The following is a 15,356-nucleotide window of genomic DNA, read 5'->3' as shown; positions in this document are numbered from 1 at the left end:
TACCCACTTCTGGACCTGCCCGAACAGGCTTGCTGTAGACAGAGGCAGCTGGTGTCTGGGTCAAGGATATACTTCTCAGGGGCTGGTCAAAGTCTTGGCAGCCTGCAACCAGCCTGCCCTACCAGGGTCTGGAACTCCACCCTGGGACCAGATTTCTAAAAGACCTGGGAAGAAGCCTTCGCTCATCCCAAACCTACCAACTGATTATGTGCGAGACGTCTGCTTGAGGCACTTCATTTTAAAAATTTTACTAGGCTGTTCATGCTTGAGAGCTACTTAATTAGTGCAATCCTAGGTTATAAAAATGATCACTTTCTGTTTTACAGAAGAGAAAACTGAGGCACAGAGAGAGAAGCGGTTTATTTGCCCACTCTCACCAACAGCAGGGAGGTGCTGGGGTGGCATCTCAAAGCCTGAGTGCCTGACCTTTGCTGGATGGCATTCCCCAACCTGCTGCTTACCCTTGACTATGACGGGAAATCTCAACAGGACCAGAGACACCTTCAAGTAGTCTGGGCAAATTCTCAAGAGTTTCCAGTTACTCCCGTTGCTATAAACAAAAGTCTCAGTAACCCCAAAGTTTGGGGACAAATAAGATAAGATGAGTGCCATTCATAGGACACTTAAAAGGTGCCAGATTCATTTATGCATATTAGTAACTCTTCCTGACAATTCTATAGTGGTGAATATCCCCATCTTACAGATGAGAAAACTAAGGCTTGTGAGCTCAAATCACTTGTTCTGGACAGCATAACTGTTAAGTGGCTGAACTGAGAGTCTAACCCAGACTTATCTAGCTATAAGGCATAAATTATGTCACGATTGCTCCCTCACACACTGTTATTGCCTGCTGTATGGGCTCTGACCTTGACCCAAGGACCTCAGAAAAAGAACGCAATGTGGAATCAGCTTGGTGCCAATGGTGTGGCTTGCCCGGGGTCTCAAGAGGATGCCCCCACCCCTCAGAGGACCAGATGCCCTCCAGAGGCCTCAGAAGACCCCCACCCATTGCTGGCTGCGTGCACCCTTGGGTGAACAGGTCAGGTAGCAGTGAGGAGTTGAGGCTCCAGGAGGAAACCGCGGTGAGGGCGACCAACTGGAAGCAGAAATATGGTAGCTCCAGAGGTTTTGATTTGCAATTTTCATTTTGCAAGGAATGGGGATTTTTTTTTTTTTTCAAAAAGCACTGGACTTCCTTGAATTTTAGACCTTTCACAAATATTTTTTTAGGACAAAAAAGAAGAAAAAAAAAACCCACAAAATGCCTGTCACAGCTACTCACTTCCACAATGAATCATGGACACAAAACCACAGCTATGTGGCTAACAAAGAAACTATGTGTTTTCACATCTCGTTATTGGAAATCATTTAGCAATCTTCGCTATGTCATCTGCAGACAGACAGACGGATGCACAGACACACCCCTCTGAGTCCTAAGTCGCCAGTCGTACAACCACGGTCATTGGATGACTTTGCATTTCACCCATTTTCCCTTTCTAATCCTTTTCTGGAAAATTACCCTACAAGGCTTAAATCTTCCTCCTTAGCTGCTCTCCAGAGGTGGGTGTGGTGTGTGTGTGTGTGTGTGTGTGTACGCGTACACACACACACACACACACACACACGTGTGTGCATGCCAGTGACTGGAGGGGGAGGCTAAGACACCGATTCAGTTAATTTCACAAGTGGAAACAAGTATACATTTTCAGACTCCCTTTTTTATTGCTGTTATCATAATAGCGTTGTACTTTGGTAAAGTGATTTCCACCTGGGAAGCTTGCAGTGCCTTTTCTGACAGTGGCAAATTAATTAACTGATGGCAGATTTACAGATTGCATAACTGGAAAAACTACTGGACCCATAAATCAGAAACTTCCTCTGCGTCCCGGACAAGAGGCGAAACCTGATATATATTTGAAAACCTTGAGCTCAAAAGGAGAATTCACAGGGCCTGAAAAATCTCCATTATGATTTTTGAGGCATGTTCTCTCTGTACAGCTTTCCGCCCACTCCCTGTCTCTCCCTTTCTCTCTCTCTCTCCCTCGCGCACACACACACACCCACATCAGAGGGCAACATTCCCTGAGCAGCCACAGTTCCGTACAAAGCAACCGGATGGGAAGGACATTCCCCTGGGGCATGTGAAAAACAGCACAGACTGTCTTCCAGTTCCCTTCTGGCTTCATCCCTCCCTAACCTTTCCTTTCAGACAAAAATCCTAGAGGACTTTGGTCAGTTAAATGCTATGAGTACAGCCACAAGCTTGAAATGTTTGTTGTTACTACTTTTTTAAGTCAGATGCTGGAAACTGCATATATTAAAACGTTTTAATGGCCCCAACAATCTCCTTCAGGCTTTCTCGCCAGCTTTCTGGAATTTTCTGAAAAAAACACAAAATGCCTTGCCAAGTCCTCAGCAGCTCCCACACCAAGCTGGCTGCTCTGTGCTTGCCTGAGTTCACCTGCTCTTGAGTTATTTAGCAAAATGGCCATGAGCACGAGATCCAGTCTTGATCAGAGTTGGGCTGGAATGCCCCTTCCTGTCAGTTTCTTCCTTGTGGAGTATCCTTCTCATAGGATCATTGTGAGCATTGGCTAAGGGGCTGGGTATCTCCCACTTGCCCCTGTGGACTTCTTTCCACCCTACTCTAGGCTGTAGGAGGCTCCTTTGCTCTCTGTCTTCCAGTCCTGCTCAGCCCACGTGGGACCCCAGCAAGAGGGCAGAGGGAGTGGAGGTACTGACCCTCTAGTTCCCTCCTGATGGACCACTGTGGGCGGGGGCTGTGGGGTGGGGGGCTCTATTCCTCTGCCAGAGGCCTGTTATGGTCCTTGCCTGTGGCTACTCTGGGTTCCAGTAACCACTGACCCCTTGCCCCTCAGACCTGCAGGGCTCAGGGTTTCCCGATACTCTGCTTCCCTTGTTGTTTCCTCTGACCTGTTCCTGCCTTTGCAAATAGACCCTTTATCAAACTGCCCCCTTGGAGTGTGCTATCTGTTTCCTGCTGGAACCCTGACTGTTACAGACAAGAGTCTCAGCTCTCATGTATTGAGCACTTAGTTATGTGACTCAGCACTTTATCCACTTCGACTCACGGAGGTGAAGAGATTCGCACAACATCAAATGGCTGGTGAGCAACAGAATCAGATGACATGAGGTCTGACTCATGACCCGTGCTCTTAACCTCTGTGCTGTATGGGTATTAACTGAAGTGGTGCCTGTAGAGTGCTTTGCACGGTAGGGCTGGCTGACTCAATAAGGCTCCGTCAGTGGTAGGTTAAAATAGCAACCATGCCACACTCAGAAAACCCACAGTCCTAAATTCTACTCCAACATAACACTAGCCCAACCCTAACCACAGAACAAAGGTTAAAACCGCATTCTAATACCACACGAAAGTCGTACTCTGATCCATCCTAACCACCACCCCATCGTGAGCTAGAACCTCACCTCGACCACAGCCTTCCTGTCAATTTCCTCCTTGGGGCGTATCCTCCTCAGTGGGTCATTGTGAGGACTGGTTAAGGTGCTGGAGATCTTGCCCCTGGGGACCACTCTCCACCCTACTCAATCGGAAACCAAACATTCCTCACTGTACCCACAAAGCTAGACACCCACTCAGGGTGAGGCTAGGATGAGGGCTGTGGGGAGCACTGGGGAGCCTCCCTGCCCCTCTGTGCCTGGGAGCTTGCCTGAGACGGGTACACCTCGCACCCCATCCACCTGTACTCCGCTCACTGGGCTCAACAAAGACATTTGTGCGGCATCCACTTCCCGCGTGTCACTGAGCTGGTGACTTTGATGAGGCGAGAACCAGGAGAGGCAGGTAGCTCAGCTACACAATGCCAGGAGCAGAGCAGGGGCCAGTAGATCCTGCTGGTGGTGATGATGAAAGGAGAATTAGAGGAGGAAGATGCTTTCTCCATCACTCGGCTGCAGGCTCTGGGGCAAATCAGAGGTAAACAGCTCCTATCTCAGAGATCTGCAGAGAGTTGGGGCCAGGGCTGGGCCAGGAGGGAGACCCTTTCTGAAACCCAACCTAGGGAGGGTCCTGATAATCCTCGACTCTGGGATAATCCTAGAAAAGGGGCTCAGGCAGCCTTCATCAGAGATTTCAGGGCCCCCTTAGGTCAGATGTCCGCCTTCAAGCTTCAGTATGAGAGGGAGGAAGAGAAGTGTGCAGGAAGCAGAAACCATTTTCCTTGAATCCGCCCACTTGCTCTGGGTGGGAATGAAGAGGTATTAGAAGGCCTGGGGCCCCCTCCTTCTTTGAGCACTCAGAGGCTGGAGCGACACAGAAGTGTCTGCCCTGGGCCCAGCGTGGTGGAAGGAACAGGCGTGCGCTCTGCTGCTTGGAGAGAAGGCACACCAGCCCCGCCCTCCTCACGACCTCTGTCGGACCCCGTTGGCCTAGAGCGAAAGCCTTGCAAGACTGTGCACCTGGAGCCTGTGTCCTTTTGTTTTCGTGCATAGGTACCCTAAGGCCAGCCATGGCCCTGAACTCCGTGGCCCTCGGGTATTTGTGTGGGTTGAGGAGGTGCATGTCTGTACCCCATGAAGTCTAAAGGTCCACCTCCCTTTTGGAGAGATATGGGAGGGGCCTCGGCAGCCAAACCCAGCTGGAGGGGACTGCCTTGAAGCAACACTCTTTATGGGGGAAATGGGAGTCACTTTCCTCCTGGAAAGAAGCCAGGTCCTGGGTCACCACATACAGTTGCACAGGCTGTGCACTGCATAATTCTTGGAATACCTGTCATAGAGACTACGATGTGACAGACATCAGGGGTGTGACTAGGGGCTGGAAGATCCAGCACTCACAGCCTGGCCCCCTCCTCTCTGCAGTGGAAACAGAGTGCTTCAGACCCACCCCGTTACTCCAAGCAGTTTCTGCCTGGCAGGGATAGGTGGGGCTGGCAGGGGTTGAGTGCCAAGGGACCGTGCAGAAACCTTAATGTGGCCCATGTTTCCAGAACCCTCTGCAAACAGCAGGGAGGAGGGGACAGGGAGGTGAAGGAAGCTTTCAGCTGAGACACAGGTCTCTTCTACTCTCTTCAAAAAGCAGCAGCAGGGCTTCTGTGACTTCAGACTTGGGAAAATAAAACCCTTTCCATTTGTTCTGGCTGGAGGCCCACGAGTGAGCGTCTCCCTGACTCCCCTCTGAGCCCTCCCTCTTCGGAACCTGCAGCCCCAGGGAAGAGCATTCATGGGACTCTTCTAAGGCCTAAGAGATAGAAGGAACCGGGAGGAGGCCCCTTTACAGCTGCCTCAGCGCCCACCAGACTCCTGGCACTCCTAAGGGTCTGCTAACCCCTATTCTGTCTGCGCTCCAGCCACCCTTAGGGAAGAAGCATTGCTCTCCGCTTGCCTGGCTCCAGACTTCCGAGGCCAAGGGGCACAGGGTGAGCAGGTACCCACCTGCTGGGAGGACTGGGAGAGCCCCTTCCTGATCAACAACGTGCCAGGGGATGAGCTGAGGGTCAGCTCAGAAGGGAAGGGATCTGAGACCAACTTTCCTGGCTCCAGGCAGCAGCAGAAGATACATGGTGATAGAGACGTTCATTCAGTATATATTATGTATTTGTTGAGTGCTTACTGTATGCCAGGTACTGTTCTAGGAGCTGGGGATATGCCACTGAACAAAACAGCTCACACTATACTTGGGGAAAAACAAGACAATACACAATAAACATAACAAGTAAATTATATGTTCTGTTAGAAAGTGGAAAATGGAAAGTAATGTGGAAATTAAAAACCAGATGAGAGGATGCTCAAGTTGGAGGTTTACGATATTAAATAGTAAGAAAATAGGAGATATCTCCCCTTTGGGAAGGAGCCAGGTTCAGGGTCACCATGCACAGTGGCGCAGGTTGGGCACTGCACAACTGTGGGGTAGCTGGCACAGAGGCCATAATGAAGCACATCCCCAGGTGTTGAGTCCAGTGGCTTAGGCTAATTTTAAAAGGTTAAAACTTTACAGAGGTAGTCAGGGAGGCCTGCTTCTGAATGCGACTCAGGCATGTATAGGGAGCATAAATAACTCAGCCCACTGCCAGGACTGCTAAATAACAGCAGTAATCAGCATTTGCAAGGCACATTACAGTTCACAAATCCATCTTTCACCCACATTATTTTAGTTAATCTTCGCAACCTTCCAGAAAGGAAAGATCCCTCCCACTTTACAAATAGAAACATTGAGGCTCAGTGAAGTTAAGTGGGTTGCCCAAGGTCCGAGACTAGTTAGAGGCTTAGCTTGGAAGTCAAATTGCATACTCTGCTTCTAAATCTTTTCAAAATAGTATAGTCATGATCCTAAGGGTTGGGGAATTCCAGAAAATCCCTAGGGGGGAAAGCTTGGGGCTCAAAGTTATAAAAACAAATCAGGAAAAAAAAAACCACTAAAAAAAGAAAAGAAAAGAAAAGGAAGGAAGGAGTTCAACCCCCGGAGGTCCTGAAAACTTGACTCACTCAGGATTGCAGGGCTGAGTCAACAGAGCAGAGAGGCGCCACTTGATGGGCCTGAGGGAGCAGGTGATGCAGGATAAAAGATGCAGGCTGATTAAACCCACTGCAGCCTTGCCAAGGAGGACTGGAGGCTTCCTGTCAGGGAGAGCTAAGATCTGCCCTTAGCAGATGAAAGGCAAGACGTATCCTTGTCACCACGGTGAGAGTGGGTAAAGGGGGAATAAGCACATTTCACTATCGTGGATAGAAAATGGCCAAGTTGTCGGCCAGAGTCTGACACCGCTAGCTCTTGACCTCAGAGAGAATCCACTTGTTGATTCTCATTTACAAATATGGAAACTGAGGCCTGGGGAGGACGAAGGGCTTTTCCAAGGTTTCCTAGCGTGAGTCCGTCTCTCATCAGGTCCTGGGTGTACTGGAGACTAATCTTGGGTCCAAGGGACTGGAATGAAAAAGAGAGAGGACCAAGAGGGGATCATGTTGCCCGCAGGAGCGAGCAGGATGTGGCAGGATGCTGGAGCCCAGAGCGGCAGAAGGCAGTAGGAGGGAGGAGGCTTCAGCTGGAGCCAGGCTCGGAGGACCAGACAAGCCTTCCGCCTGGCCCAGAGGCAGGATCTCCTGGGTCCCAGGACAGGCCTGCTACCTAGCTGCCAATCTTTGCCCTGCCTCAGTTTCCCCTTCTGTAAGCCCAGATTGTGGGTTGGAGAAAAAAACTGCTTCTGGCAAATGGGGTATCTCACTGATTTGTCATAAACATGAGAAGTGGGCAAGTACGGTAAGGGATTTTTTTCTGGACACCCCACTAATCACTCTCTGTGCATTATTTCAAGGAACTCTCACAGCCACCCCAAGAGATGGGCATCACTGTTCCCGCTTCAAAGAACTTGAGTTGCAGTGAGGGGAAGCGACTTGCTTGATAGTTTTCAAGGACACTAGGGTTTAAATGCTGCTGGACCCCAAAGCAACGGCACCCCACTCCAGTACTCTTGGCCTGGAAAATCCCATGGACAGAGGAGCCTGGTAGGCTGCTGTCTATGGGGTCGCATAGAGTCGAACACGACTGAGCGACTTAACTTTCACTTTTCACTTTTCATGCATTGGAGAAGGAAATGGCAACCCACTCCAGTGTTCTTGCCTAGAGAATCCCAGGGAGGGCGGAGCCTAGTGGGCTGCCGTCTATGGGGTCGCACAGAGTCGGACACGACTGGAGCGCCTTAGCAGCAGCAGCGGCAAGACCCCAAAGCCCAGTGCTTTCCCAGCACACACACAGTGGGGTTGCCTCCTTGCACCTGCTGCCCTGTCCCCAGGGACCTGGTTTGTTTCCAGGTCATTGATCTCCTGGCCAAATGCCTTGTTATTCTGTTAGGAAGGATGCCTGGGTCCCCGCTGCGGTGGTTCACGGTGCAGACTGGCAGGGACCACCCCTTGGGGCAGAGTCCCTACAGCCCCTGCAGGAGGCCTGGGCGCGAAGGGAGGCAGCACCTCCTGCAGGAAGTCTGCAGGCTCGCTCTCAGCCAGAGCAGGTTAAAGGTCACACATCAGGAAGTCCCCGGGGGGCCAGAGTGGAGACATGGGGCTGAAGGATGCCAGGGGTCCTCCCGAGGAGGCGAGTTCTACACCTGCCCACCCTGCAGGCACACACAGCCACACGTGCCCAGTGGCACAGCCAGGCCTGAGTCAGGAGCTGCCCCAGTGCCCCTGCCCTTCCTCCCTCTCCCCACAGACGAGAGCCCCGAGAGGCCCGGCACACCCCCCGAGCCTTGTTAGCAGAACGGGGACTTTGGGAACCCACCGCAGGGTTTGTGAGAAGTGAAGATGACGGGGAGAGAGTCGAGCTGCCCTCAGCCCTGCTGGCTCCACTCCGTTCTAAGCCAGTCATGTTCAAGGTGCTGGAGACACATTGCAGAGAAGAGAGAGAAAACCCCCATCCTCCTGGGCCTGACATTTTACTGAGGTAAGAAAAAGAATAGTTGGGTAGGGGGTAGGGAGTGTTTGGGGGTGTGCAGTTTCAAATCAGAGGAGAAACAGAGACACAGACAAAGAGAATAAACGTATGGACACTAAGAGGGGAGGGGAGACTGGGGTGAACTGGGAAACTGGGACTGACAGATACACACAGTTGTTGTCGTTTAGTCACTAAGTCGTGTCCAACTCTTTCGTGCCCCCATGGACTGGAGCCCAACAGGCTCCTCTGTCCACCGGATTTCCCAGGTGCAAATACTAGAGTTGGTTGCCAGTCCCTTCTTCAGGGGATCTTCCCGACCCGGGGATCAAACCCACGTCTCCTGCATCGGCAGGTGGATCCTTTACCACCGAGCCACCAGAGAAGCCCATATATACACTACTGCTTCTGCTGCTTAGTCGTTCAGTTGTGTCTGACTCTGTGCGACCCCATGGACTGCAGCCTGCCAGGCTACTCTGTCCATGGGCTTCTCTAGGCAAGGGTACTAGAGTGGTTTGCCATGCTCTCCTCCAGGGGATCTTTCTGACTCAGGGATCAAACCGGGTCTCCTGCACTGCAGGCAAATTCTTTACTGCTGAGCCATCAGGGAAGCCCCATATATATACTACTATGTATAAAATCCATAGAAGAAAATGGCAACCCACTCCAGTATTCTTGCCTGGAGAATCCCAGGGACAGAGGAGCCTGGTGGGCTGCGGTCTATGGGGTCACACAGAGTCGGACACGACTGAAGTGACTTAGCAGCAGCAGCAGCATAAAATCCATAACTAATGAGAACCTACTGTATTGCTCAGGGAACTCTACTCAGTGCTCTGTGGTGACCTAAATGGGAAGGAAATCCAAAAAAGAGGGAATATATGTATACATATAACGATTCTGACCCCTAAAACCTTTTGATAGAGGATGCAGTGGTTGGATGGCATCATCGATTCAATGGACATGAACTTGGGCAAACTCTGGGAGATGGTGAGGGACAAGGGAGGCCTGGAGAGTTGCAGTCCATGGGGTCACAAAGAGTCAGACACGACTTGGTGACTGAACGACAACAATAGGTGATTCATTCTGATGTACAGTAGACACCAACACAACATTGCAAAGCAACTGCACTCCAATAAAAAAAATTTAAGTAAAATAAAATCAGGTGAACGCGTCCAAGAGTCCCACTGAGAAGGGAAGACTTGGAGTGGGAAGGAAGTGAGCCCTGTGCATATGTGACTGGGAAGAGGGTTTGATGCAGGTTGAATTGGGTGCTCCTCTGCCCCCACAAAAGGTATGTTGAGGTCCTAACTGCCAACCTGTGAATATAACTTTATTTGGCTATGGGGGGGAGTGGTTCAAATGTCATTAAAGTTAGATGAGATTCTACTGGATTAAGGTGGACCCTAAATCCAGTGACTGCTATTCTTACAAGAATCCCCCCCACCAACACACACATAAATAATACAGCATGTATTTTGAGAGGCAGAGACTAGGCTGATGCAACTACAAGCCAAGGGACTTGCAGGATTGCAGGCAGCCTTCAGATGCTGGGGGAAAGCATGGAACAGATTGTCCTCAGAGTTTCTAGAAGGAACAGCCTTACCAAGACTTTAATTTTGGGCTCTTCCCTTCTGAACTGTAAGAGAATACATTTCTGTTATTTTAAGCCACTCTGTTTGTCCTTATGGCAGCCCTAGGAAAGGAACACAGTGTTCCAGGGAGGGGGTACAGCAAGTGCAAAGGCCCTGAGGTGGGAGCATCTCTGGCATATTCCAGGGAAAACCCACTGGTCCATGTGGCAGAAGCAGAGTAAGTGAGTGGTAAGAGCTGTGTTGGAGATGTTTGGGGGCCAGATCACTCATGTAGGGCCGCCTTTGTGAAATGTCCTTGATCAGAGGAGCTGTGACACTGCAGGTGGAGGGTCCCAGCTGGAACGGCTGCAGTGTGTGGGTGTGGCTGGCCCCCATGGTCTCTTTCCCCTCATGTTATGCCTTTGAACACGTTACATGAAATGGCAAAAGGAAATCGAGTTTGCAGGTGGAATTACAGTTGCTAATTAGCTGACCTTAAAATGGGGGGTGTCCTGGCTTATCCAAGGGGGCCCATGTAATCATATATGCCCTTAAAAGTGGTAGAAGAAGGCAGAGGAGTCAGTGAGAGATTCAGCTGGAGAGGGAGGCAGAGGGGAAGAGTTAAAACATGAAGCGTTCACCCGCTGTTGCTGCCTTTGAAGATAGGAAGGTGGCAAGAGGCCAAGGAATGTGGGCGGCTTCTAGATGTGATGGCCCTCAAGTGACAACCATCAAGGAAGTGAGGACCTTAGTCCTACAACTGCAAGGAAGTGAATTGTGCCAACAAACAACCTGAATGAGCAAGAAAACAGATTCCCTCCGCACCCGGCCCCCCGCCCCGGAGCCTCTGGGAACTCAGCCCTGCCGACCCCTTGCCATTAGTCTGGTGAGCCCCATGTCAGATGGCTGACCTATAGAACTGAAGGATCATATATGCAGCATTGTTTTAAACATCTAACTTTGCAGGGTGTGCGAAGAGGAGGAGATAGAGGAGGAGAGGGAGAGATGGACAGAAACAGTGGAAAGAAGCCTGCCTTCTCAGGGAACAGTCTACTGAGAGCCATCACCATGGGCCTCAGAGCTTCCCAGACATTTCTCCTCCGATCCCGCCTGTCCTCCTCAACACTCCCCCTTGTTGCTGCAGTGCTGACCAAGCCCGCCGAGGATGTCCCCAGGGCCCTGCCTCTACGTCCTCAGACCAGACTAAGAAGCAACCCCCGTGGAGTCCCTCCCATTCTGAGAAGTGTTGTGATGCCTCCCCTCCCCACTCCCCCATAGGGCTGGTGAGAACGGTCCTGGTGGAGAAGCCAAGCCAGCCAGAAACCACTGCTGATGCCACTGCTGGGTCACACCACCCCTGAGGCTGGGGCTGGGCTCTGGTTTCTCCCCAGAGCAGGTCGGCACGCGCACACACACGGCGTCCCAGTTGTTGGCCTGCTTTTTGCCACTCAGGTCCCCATAGCAAAGAGAACTCGTCCACTGATGGTTAACACATACTGAACACTAACCCGTATCTTATTAGTGCTCACATTAGGCACCGTACTACATGCTCTACTCACATGGTCTCATTTCCTCCCCTCTGCAATCCCATTAGGAGGAGATACTGACTCAGAGAGGTTGGGATATTTGTCTGATGTCACACAGTGTTAGTCACTCAGTCGTGTCTGACTCTTTGTGACCCCATGGTCTGTCCATGGGGATTCTCCAGGCAAGAATACTGGAGTGAGTTGCTGTGTCTGTCTCCAGGGGATCTTCTCAACCCAGGGATCAAAGCCGGGTCTCCTGCATTGCAGGCAGATGCTTTACCATCTGAGCTACCAGGGCTTCCAGGGTGGTTCAGTGGGTAATAAACCTGCCTGCAGCGCAGGAGATGCTGGAGATATAGGTTTGATCCCTGGGTGGGGAAGATCCCACTGGAGAAGGGCACTGCAACTCATTCTAGTATTCTTGCCTGGAGAATCCCATGGACAGAGAAGCCTGGCAGGCTACAGCCCATAGGTCGCAAAGAGTTGGACACAACGGAGTGACTGAGCACAGCAGATGTCACACAGCTAGCTGGTAAATCCAGAACTGGACTCCAGGAGTCTCTGAATCCAAACTACAGTCTTAGACTCTCACACATCAAGGTGGGAGGGGGTCCCTGGACCAGCAGCATCAGCATCACCTGAGATCATAATAGAGAGGCTGACCCCAGACCTGCCAAATCAGAGGCTGCATGTTAACAAGTTCCTATGTTAACAAGTTAACACGAGTCACATGCCACCGCAGGCTGAGAAGCACGGGTGTGAAGCACTGTTTTCCAGGCCTGCTCGTCCTAGGCTGTCATAACCACCTCCTTCCCCCAGTCTCCTGAGGCTCTTTCCCAGCTGCCTGGCTCCTGCTCCCCAGGTGCGGCAGGCTCTCTGCCCAGCCTGGGGAAGAAGTCTGAACCTGAGTCTCAGAGGGAGTCTCCGGGCCTCTGCAGCCAGCCCAGGCCACAGCTGGACAACATCAGTCCACGTCTGGCTCTCGTAGGGCGTGCTGCCTGCTGCCCGAGGCTCTCCCATGCGCCCCCCACCACTGCCCCCTCGCATCTTCCTTCTGAGACACAAGTCCCTTGGCCTCTGTCTAGTGCTGTCCTGAAGGCAGCCTCTGGCCGTCAGCAGCCCCTGCAGTGTCTCCCCGCCCTGCTCATTTTGCACCCCGCCCTCCTAGAGTGCCCACTGCATTTATGTCACCCCCTTTATCTGGACACCAAAGGCCTGTCCAAGTTGCCATCAGGAGAGAGGCCAGGGCTGCTTGGGAAAGCTGGCCAGGCTCACAGGAAATGTCTGACACCACCAGGCAAGTGGGACTTGGCCTCCCAAAGCAAAACACAGCTGGGCCGACAGCGGGCCGCTCGGACTTTCCCAGATTTCATGGCATTGAGGCGCCAGGGCAGAGAGAGAGAGACCGTGCTGGCCTGGAGGCTGTAGCTCATTAAAAACATCACAGTAGTCCCTGGCCAGGGAGCCTGTGAAGCTCAGAGAGGACAGCCCTGCTGTGGGGCCAGAGACCTCACCCCGGGCCTTTGTCCTCCACTGCCTCCCGCTTACGGGGGACCCTCCCCGGGGACCAAAGCCTCACAGGGTTCGTCTTCCTCCCCTCCCGGCCTCCTCCTCTCCCCAGCATCGCGCCTCATCCGTGTTCTCCTTCAGCTTGTGTTGACTACAGAGTGCCGGGGGTAATGTGAGGCACCAGACACGTCTATGAAAGAGGAGGACGCGGTGGTCCCTGCCCTCAGGGAGCTCCTGGTCCAGGGAGCAAATGAAGAGACCATCCTGAGGCCAAGTAAGAAGTGCGGCACCCAGGAGGCATGGCCCCCTCCCCACGGCAGCGGGGGTGGGCGTGCCCTTGGTTTCCGGGCAAAGTGAGGGCTCAGGGCCAAGCGGGCCCTTTGTGAGGTCACTCTTAAGTTGGGACCAAGCGACAGAAAGCCACGCAGATGGAGTGATTTCTGCAAGGTGGCATTGTGGGGACATCCAGCCTGAGACAGGCACTGACTTCCAGGGCGCAGGCCGCACAGGCTGATTGCAGACACAGGGCACAGACTCCAGGGACGTGGGCCAAGCATGTGCTGCAGGAGGTCAGAGCTGGGCAGACACGACGGAGGGGGTGCTTTCTGGAGGAAGTGGGACTGGGCTTTGAAAAAGAGGAGCTGGAGAGGCTGGGAAGATGGGGCAGGGCATGTCAAACAGTTCCGACTCAAGGATCCAAGGGGACAGAATGACCTGCCAAGCAAGCACCAACACAGAGGGATAAATGCACTATAAAATGAACAAATCCCACAAGCCAAAAGAAGCTTTGGGGAGAGGGGCAGGGGGAAGCCCGGCTAGAAGATTGGATTCTGCTTCCACCCTGCTTCCAGGACCGGCCCTGGAGCTGCCACCCCTGGGGCTCCTCCAAGTGCCTTTGCACCAGGCCGGCCCACCTTGGACCCAGAGCTGGGACCCATTAGAACAAGGTTCAGGCCCTGCCCAGCTGGTCACAGCCAGTCCCAGGCGGTTCGCCGTGCCCCCTGCCTTGCCCACCTGGCCCTTAGCTCTGCCTCTCTCTCTGCTCTGGCATCCCAAGGCCTTGGCCAAAGAGTTTGGCTCCTCTGGTTTGGACTTTGGTGCTCCCTAGGCCTTGACCCAAGTTCACCCTTCTGCTTTTTTCTGCTCCTGGCTGCCCTCAAAAACCACCTGCTCGCTTGGGTGGTGAAACACCCCTACCAAGACCCTGGTCTGTCCCCGCTCTCCCCCTTCAGAGTGGCTGGACAACCTCAAGCTCCTTTCCTTTCTCTCCTGAGCTTTCCCACTGGGGACCTGGCCTCGAGGTCAGCCTCCTCCTGCTGGTTCTGTCAGCCTCCTCCGGGAGGGCAAATCCTTTTTTTCCCTGAGTTCAGCAAGACAAGGTTCAAACATTTCAGAAAGAACCTCCTTAGTAGGAAGCAAATGGAAAAACTAACCTGAAAAACCAAAAAGAAAACACAGCCCCCAGAAACGGACCAGTTTACCAAAGTTCAGACTTCCTGTCCTGAGCTAGGAAATGTCTGGCCAGGTTGGCTGACAAGTAGGCCAGGGACTTCTGCCCGAGAACACCCCCTTCCCACCTCTTAGCCTTCTGCCTTCCACTACATGTTCCTGCAGGCTGCTCCAAGGAGAGAGGCTGCTAGCACTGATGGCAAGAGAGCTGAAGTGGCTTTTTAAAAACTTTTTATTTTTTATTATTTTTTTTTGCGGCACAGCATATGGCATCTTAGTTCCCCGACCAGGGATCGAACTTGTGGCCCCCTGCAGTCAAGCAGAGTCTTAACCACTGGACCACCAGGGAAGTCCTGGAAGGGTTTTTTTTCTGACAGAGGAGTCCTTCCCGCATTGCACGGACCACAGGTAGAAAAGAAGGAAGTGGAGGAGAAACATTTATAGAGTTTACTCTGTGCCAGGCACCCTTCTAAACACTTTCTTCTTATTAACGAATTTAATCCTTACAATTCCATGGTTATCATCATCGTCGTTGTCCCCACCTTACTGATGAGGAATCAGAGAGGTAAGTAACTTGCCCAAGGTCACCCACCTAGGAAGTGGCAACCAGGATTTGAAAGCAGAGAGCCTGGGTCCAGGCACATGCCCTCCTCGTCTTTCTCCCAGGACCTGGAGGGTAGCAGCTCCCCTCCCACCGCCACCGTGTAGTCCAGTCTGCCAGAGCCTGTGCCAACCCTGAAACCTGCAGACCCGCTCACCACCCCTCCGGTGGGGTTGGGGGAGGGGAGGAGAGTCCCTCCAGCCTTCTCCATCAAGGTCTTCACCAAACAGGCCGAAGGCAGAAGCCCCTGCAAAGAGGCTGCACACCCTCCCCCCAAAGAAGGGAGGGCCTGCTGAGGA

The 15,356-nt window shown here is 52.4% G+C and overlaps 1 protein-coding gene across 1 annotated transcript in view; it reads right to left on the bottom strand.

Moving 5' to 3' along the window:
* Positions 1-15,356, bottom strand: part of LTBP2 (latent transforming growth factor beta binding protein 2) — a 107,790-nt gene that overhangs the window by 68,880 nt on the left and 23,554 nt on the right.

Source organism: Bos mutus, chromosome 10, assembly GCF_027580195.1.
Source record: "Bos mutus isolate GX-2022 chromosome 10, NWIPB_WYAK_1.1, whole genome shotgun sequence".
Lineage (NCBI taxonomy): Eukaryota > Metazoa > Chordata > Mammalia > Artiodactyla > Bovidae > Bos > Bos mutus.
This window is presented reverse-complemented; position numbering and strand designations above follow the sequence as displayed.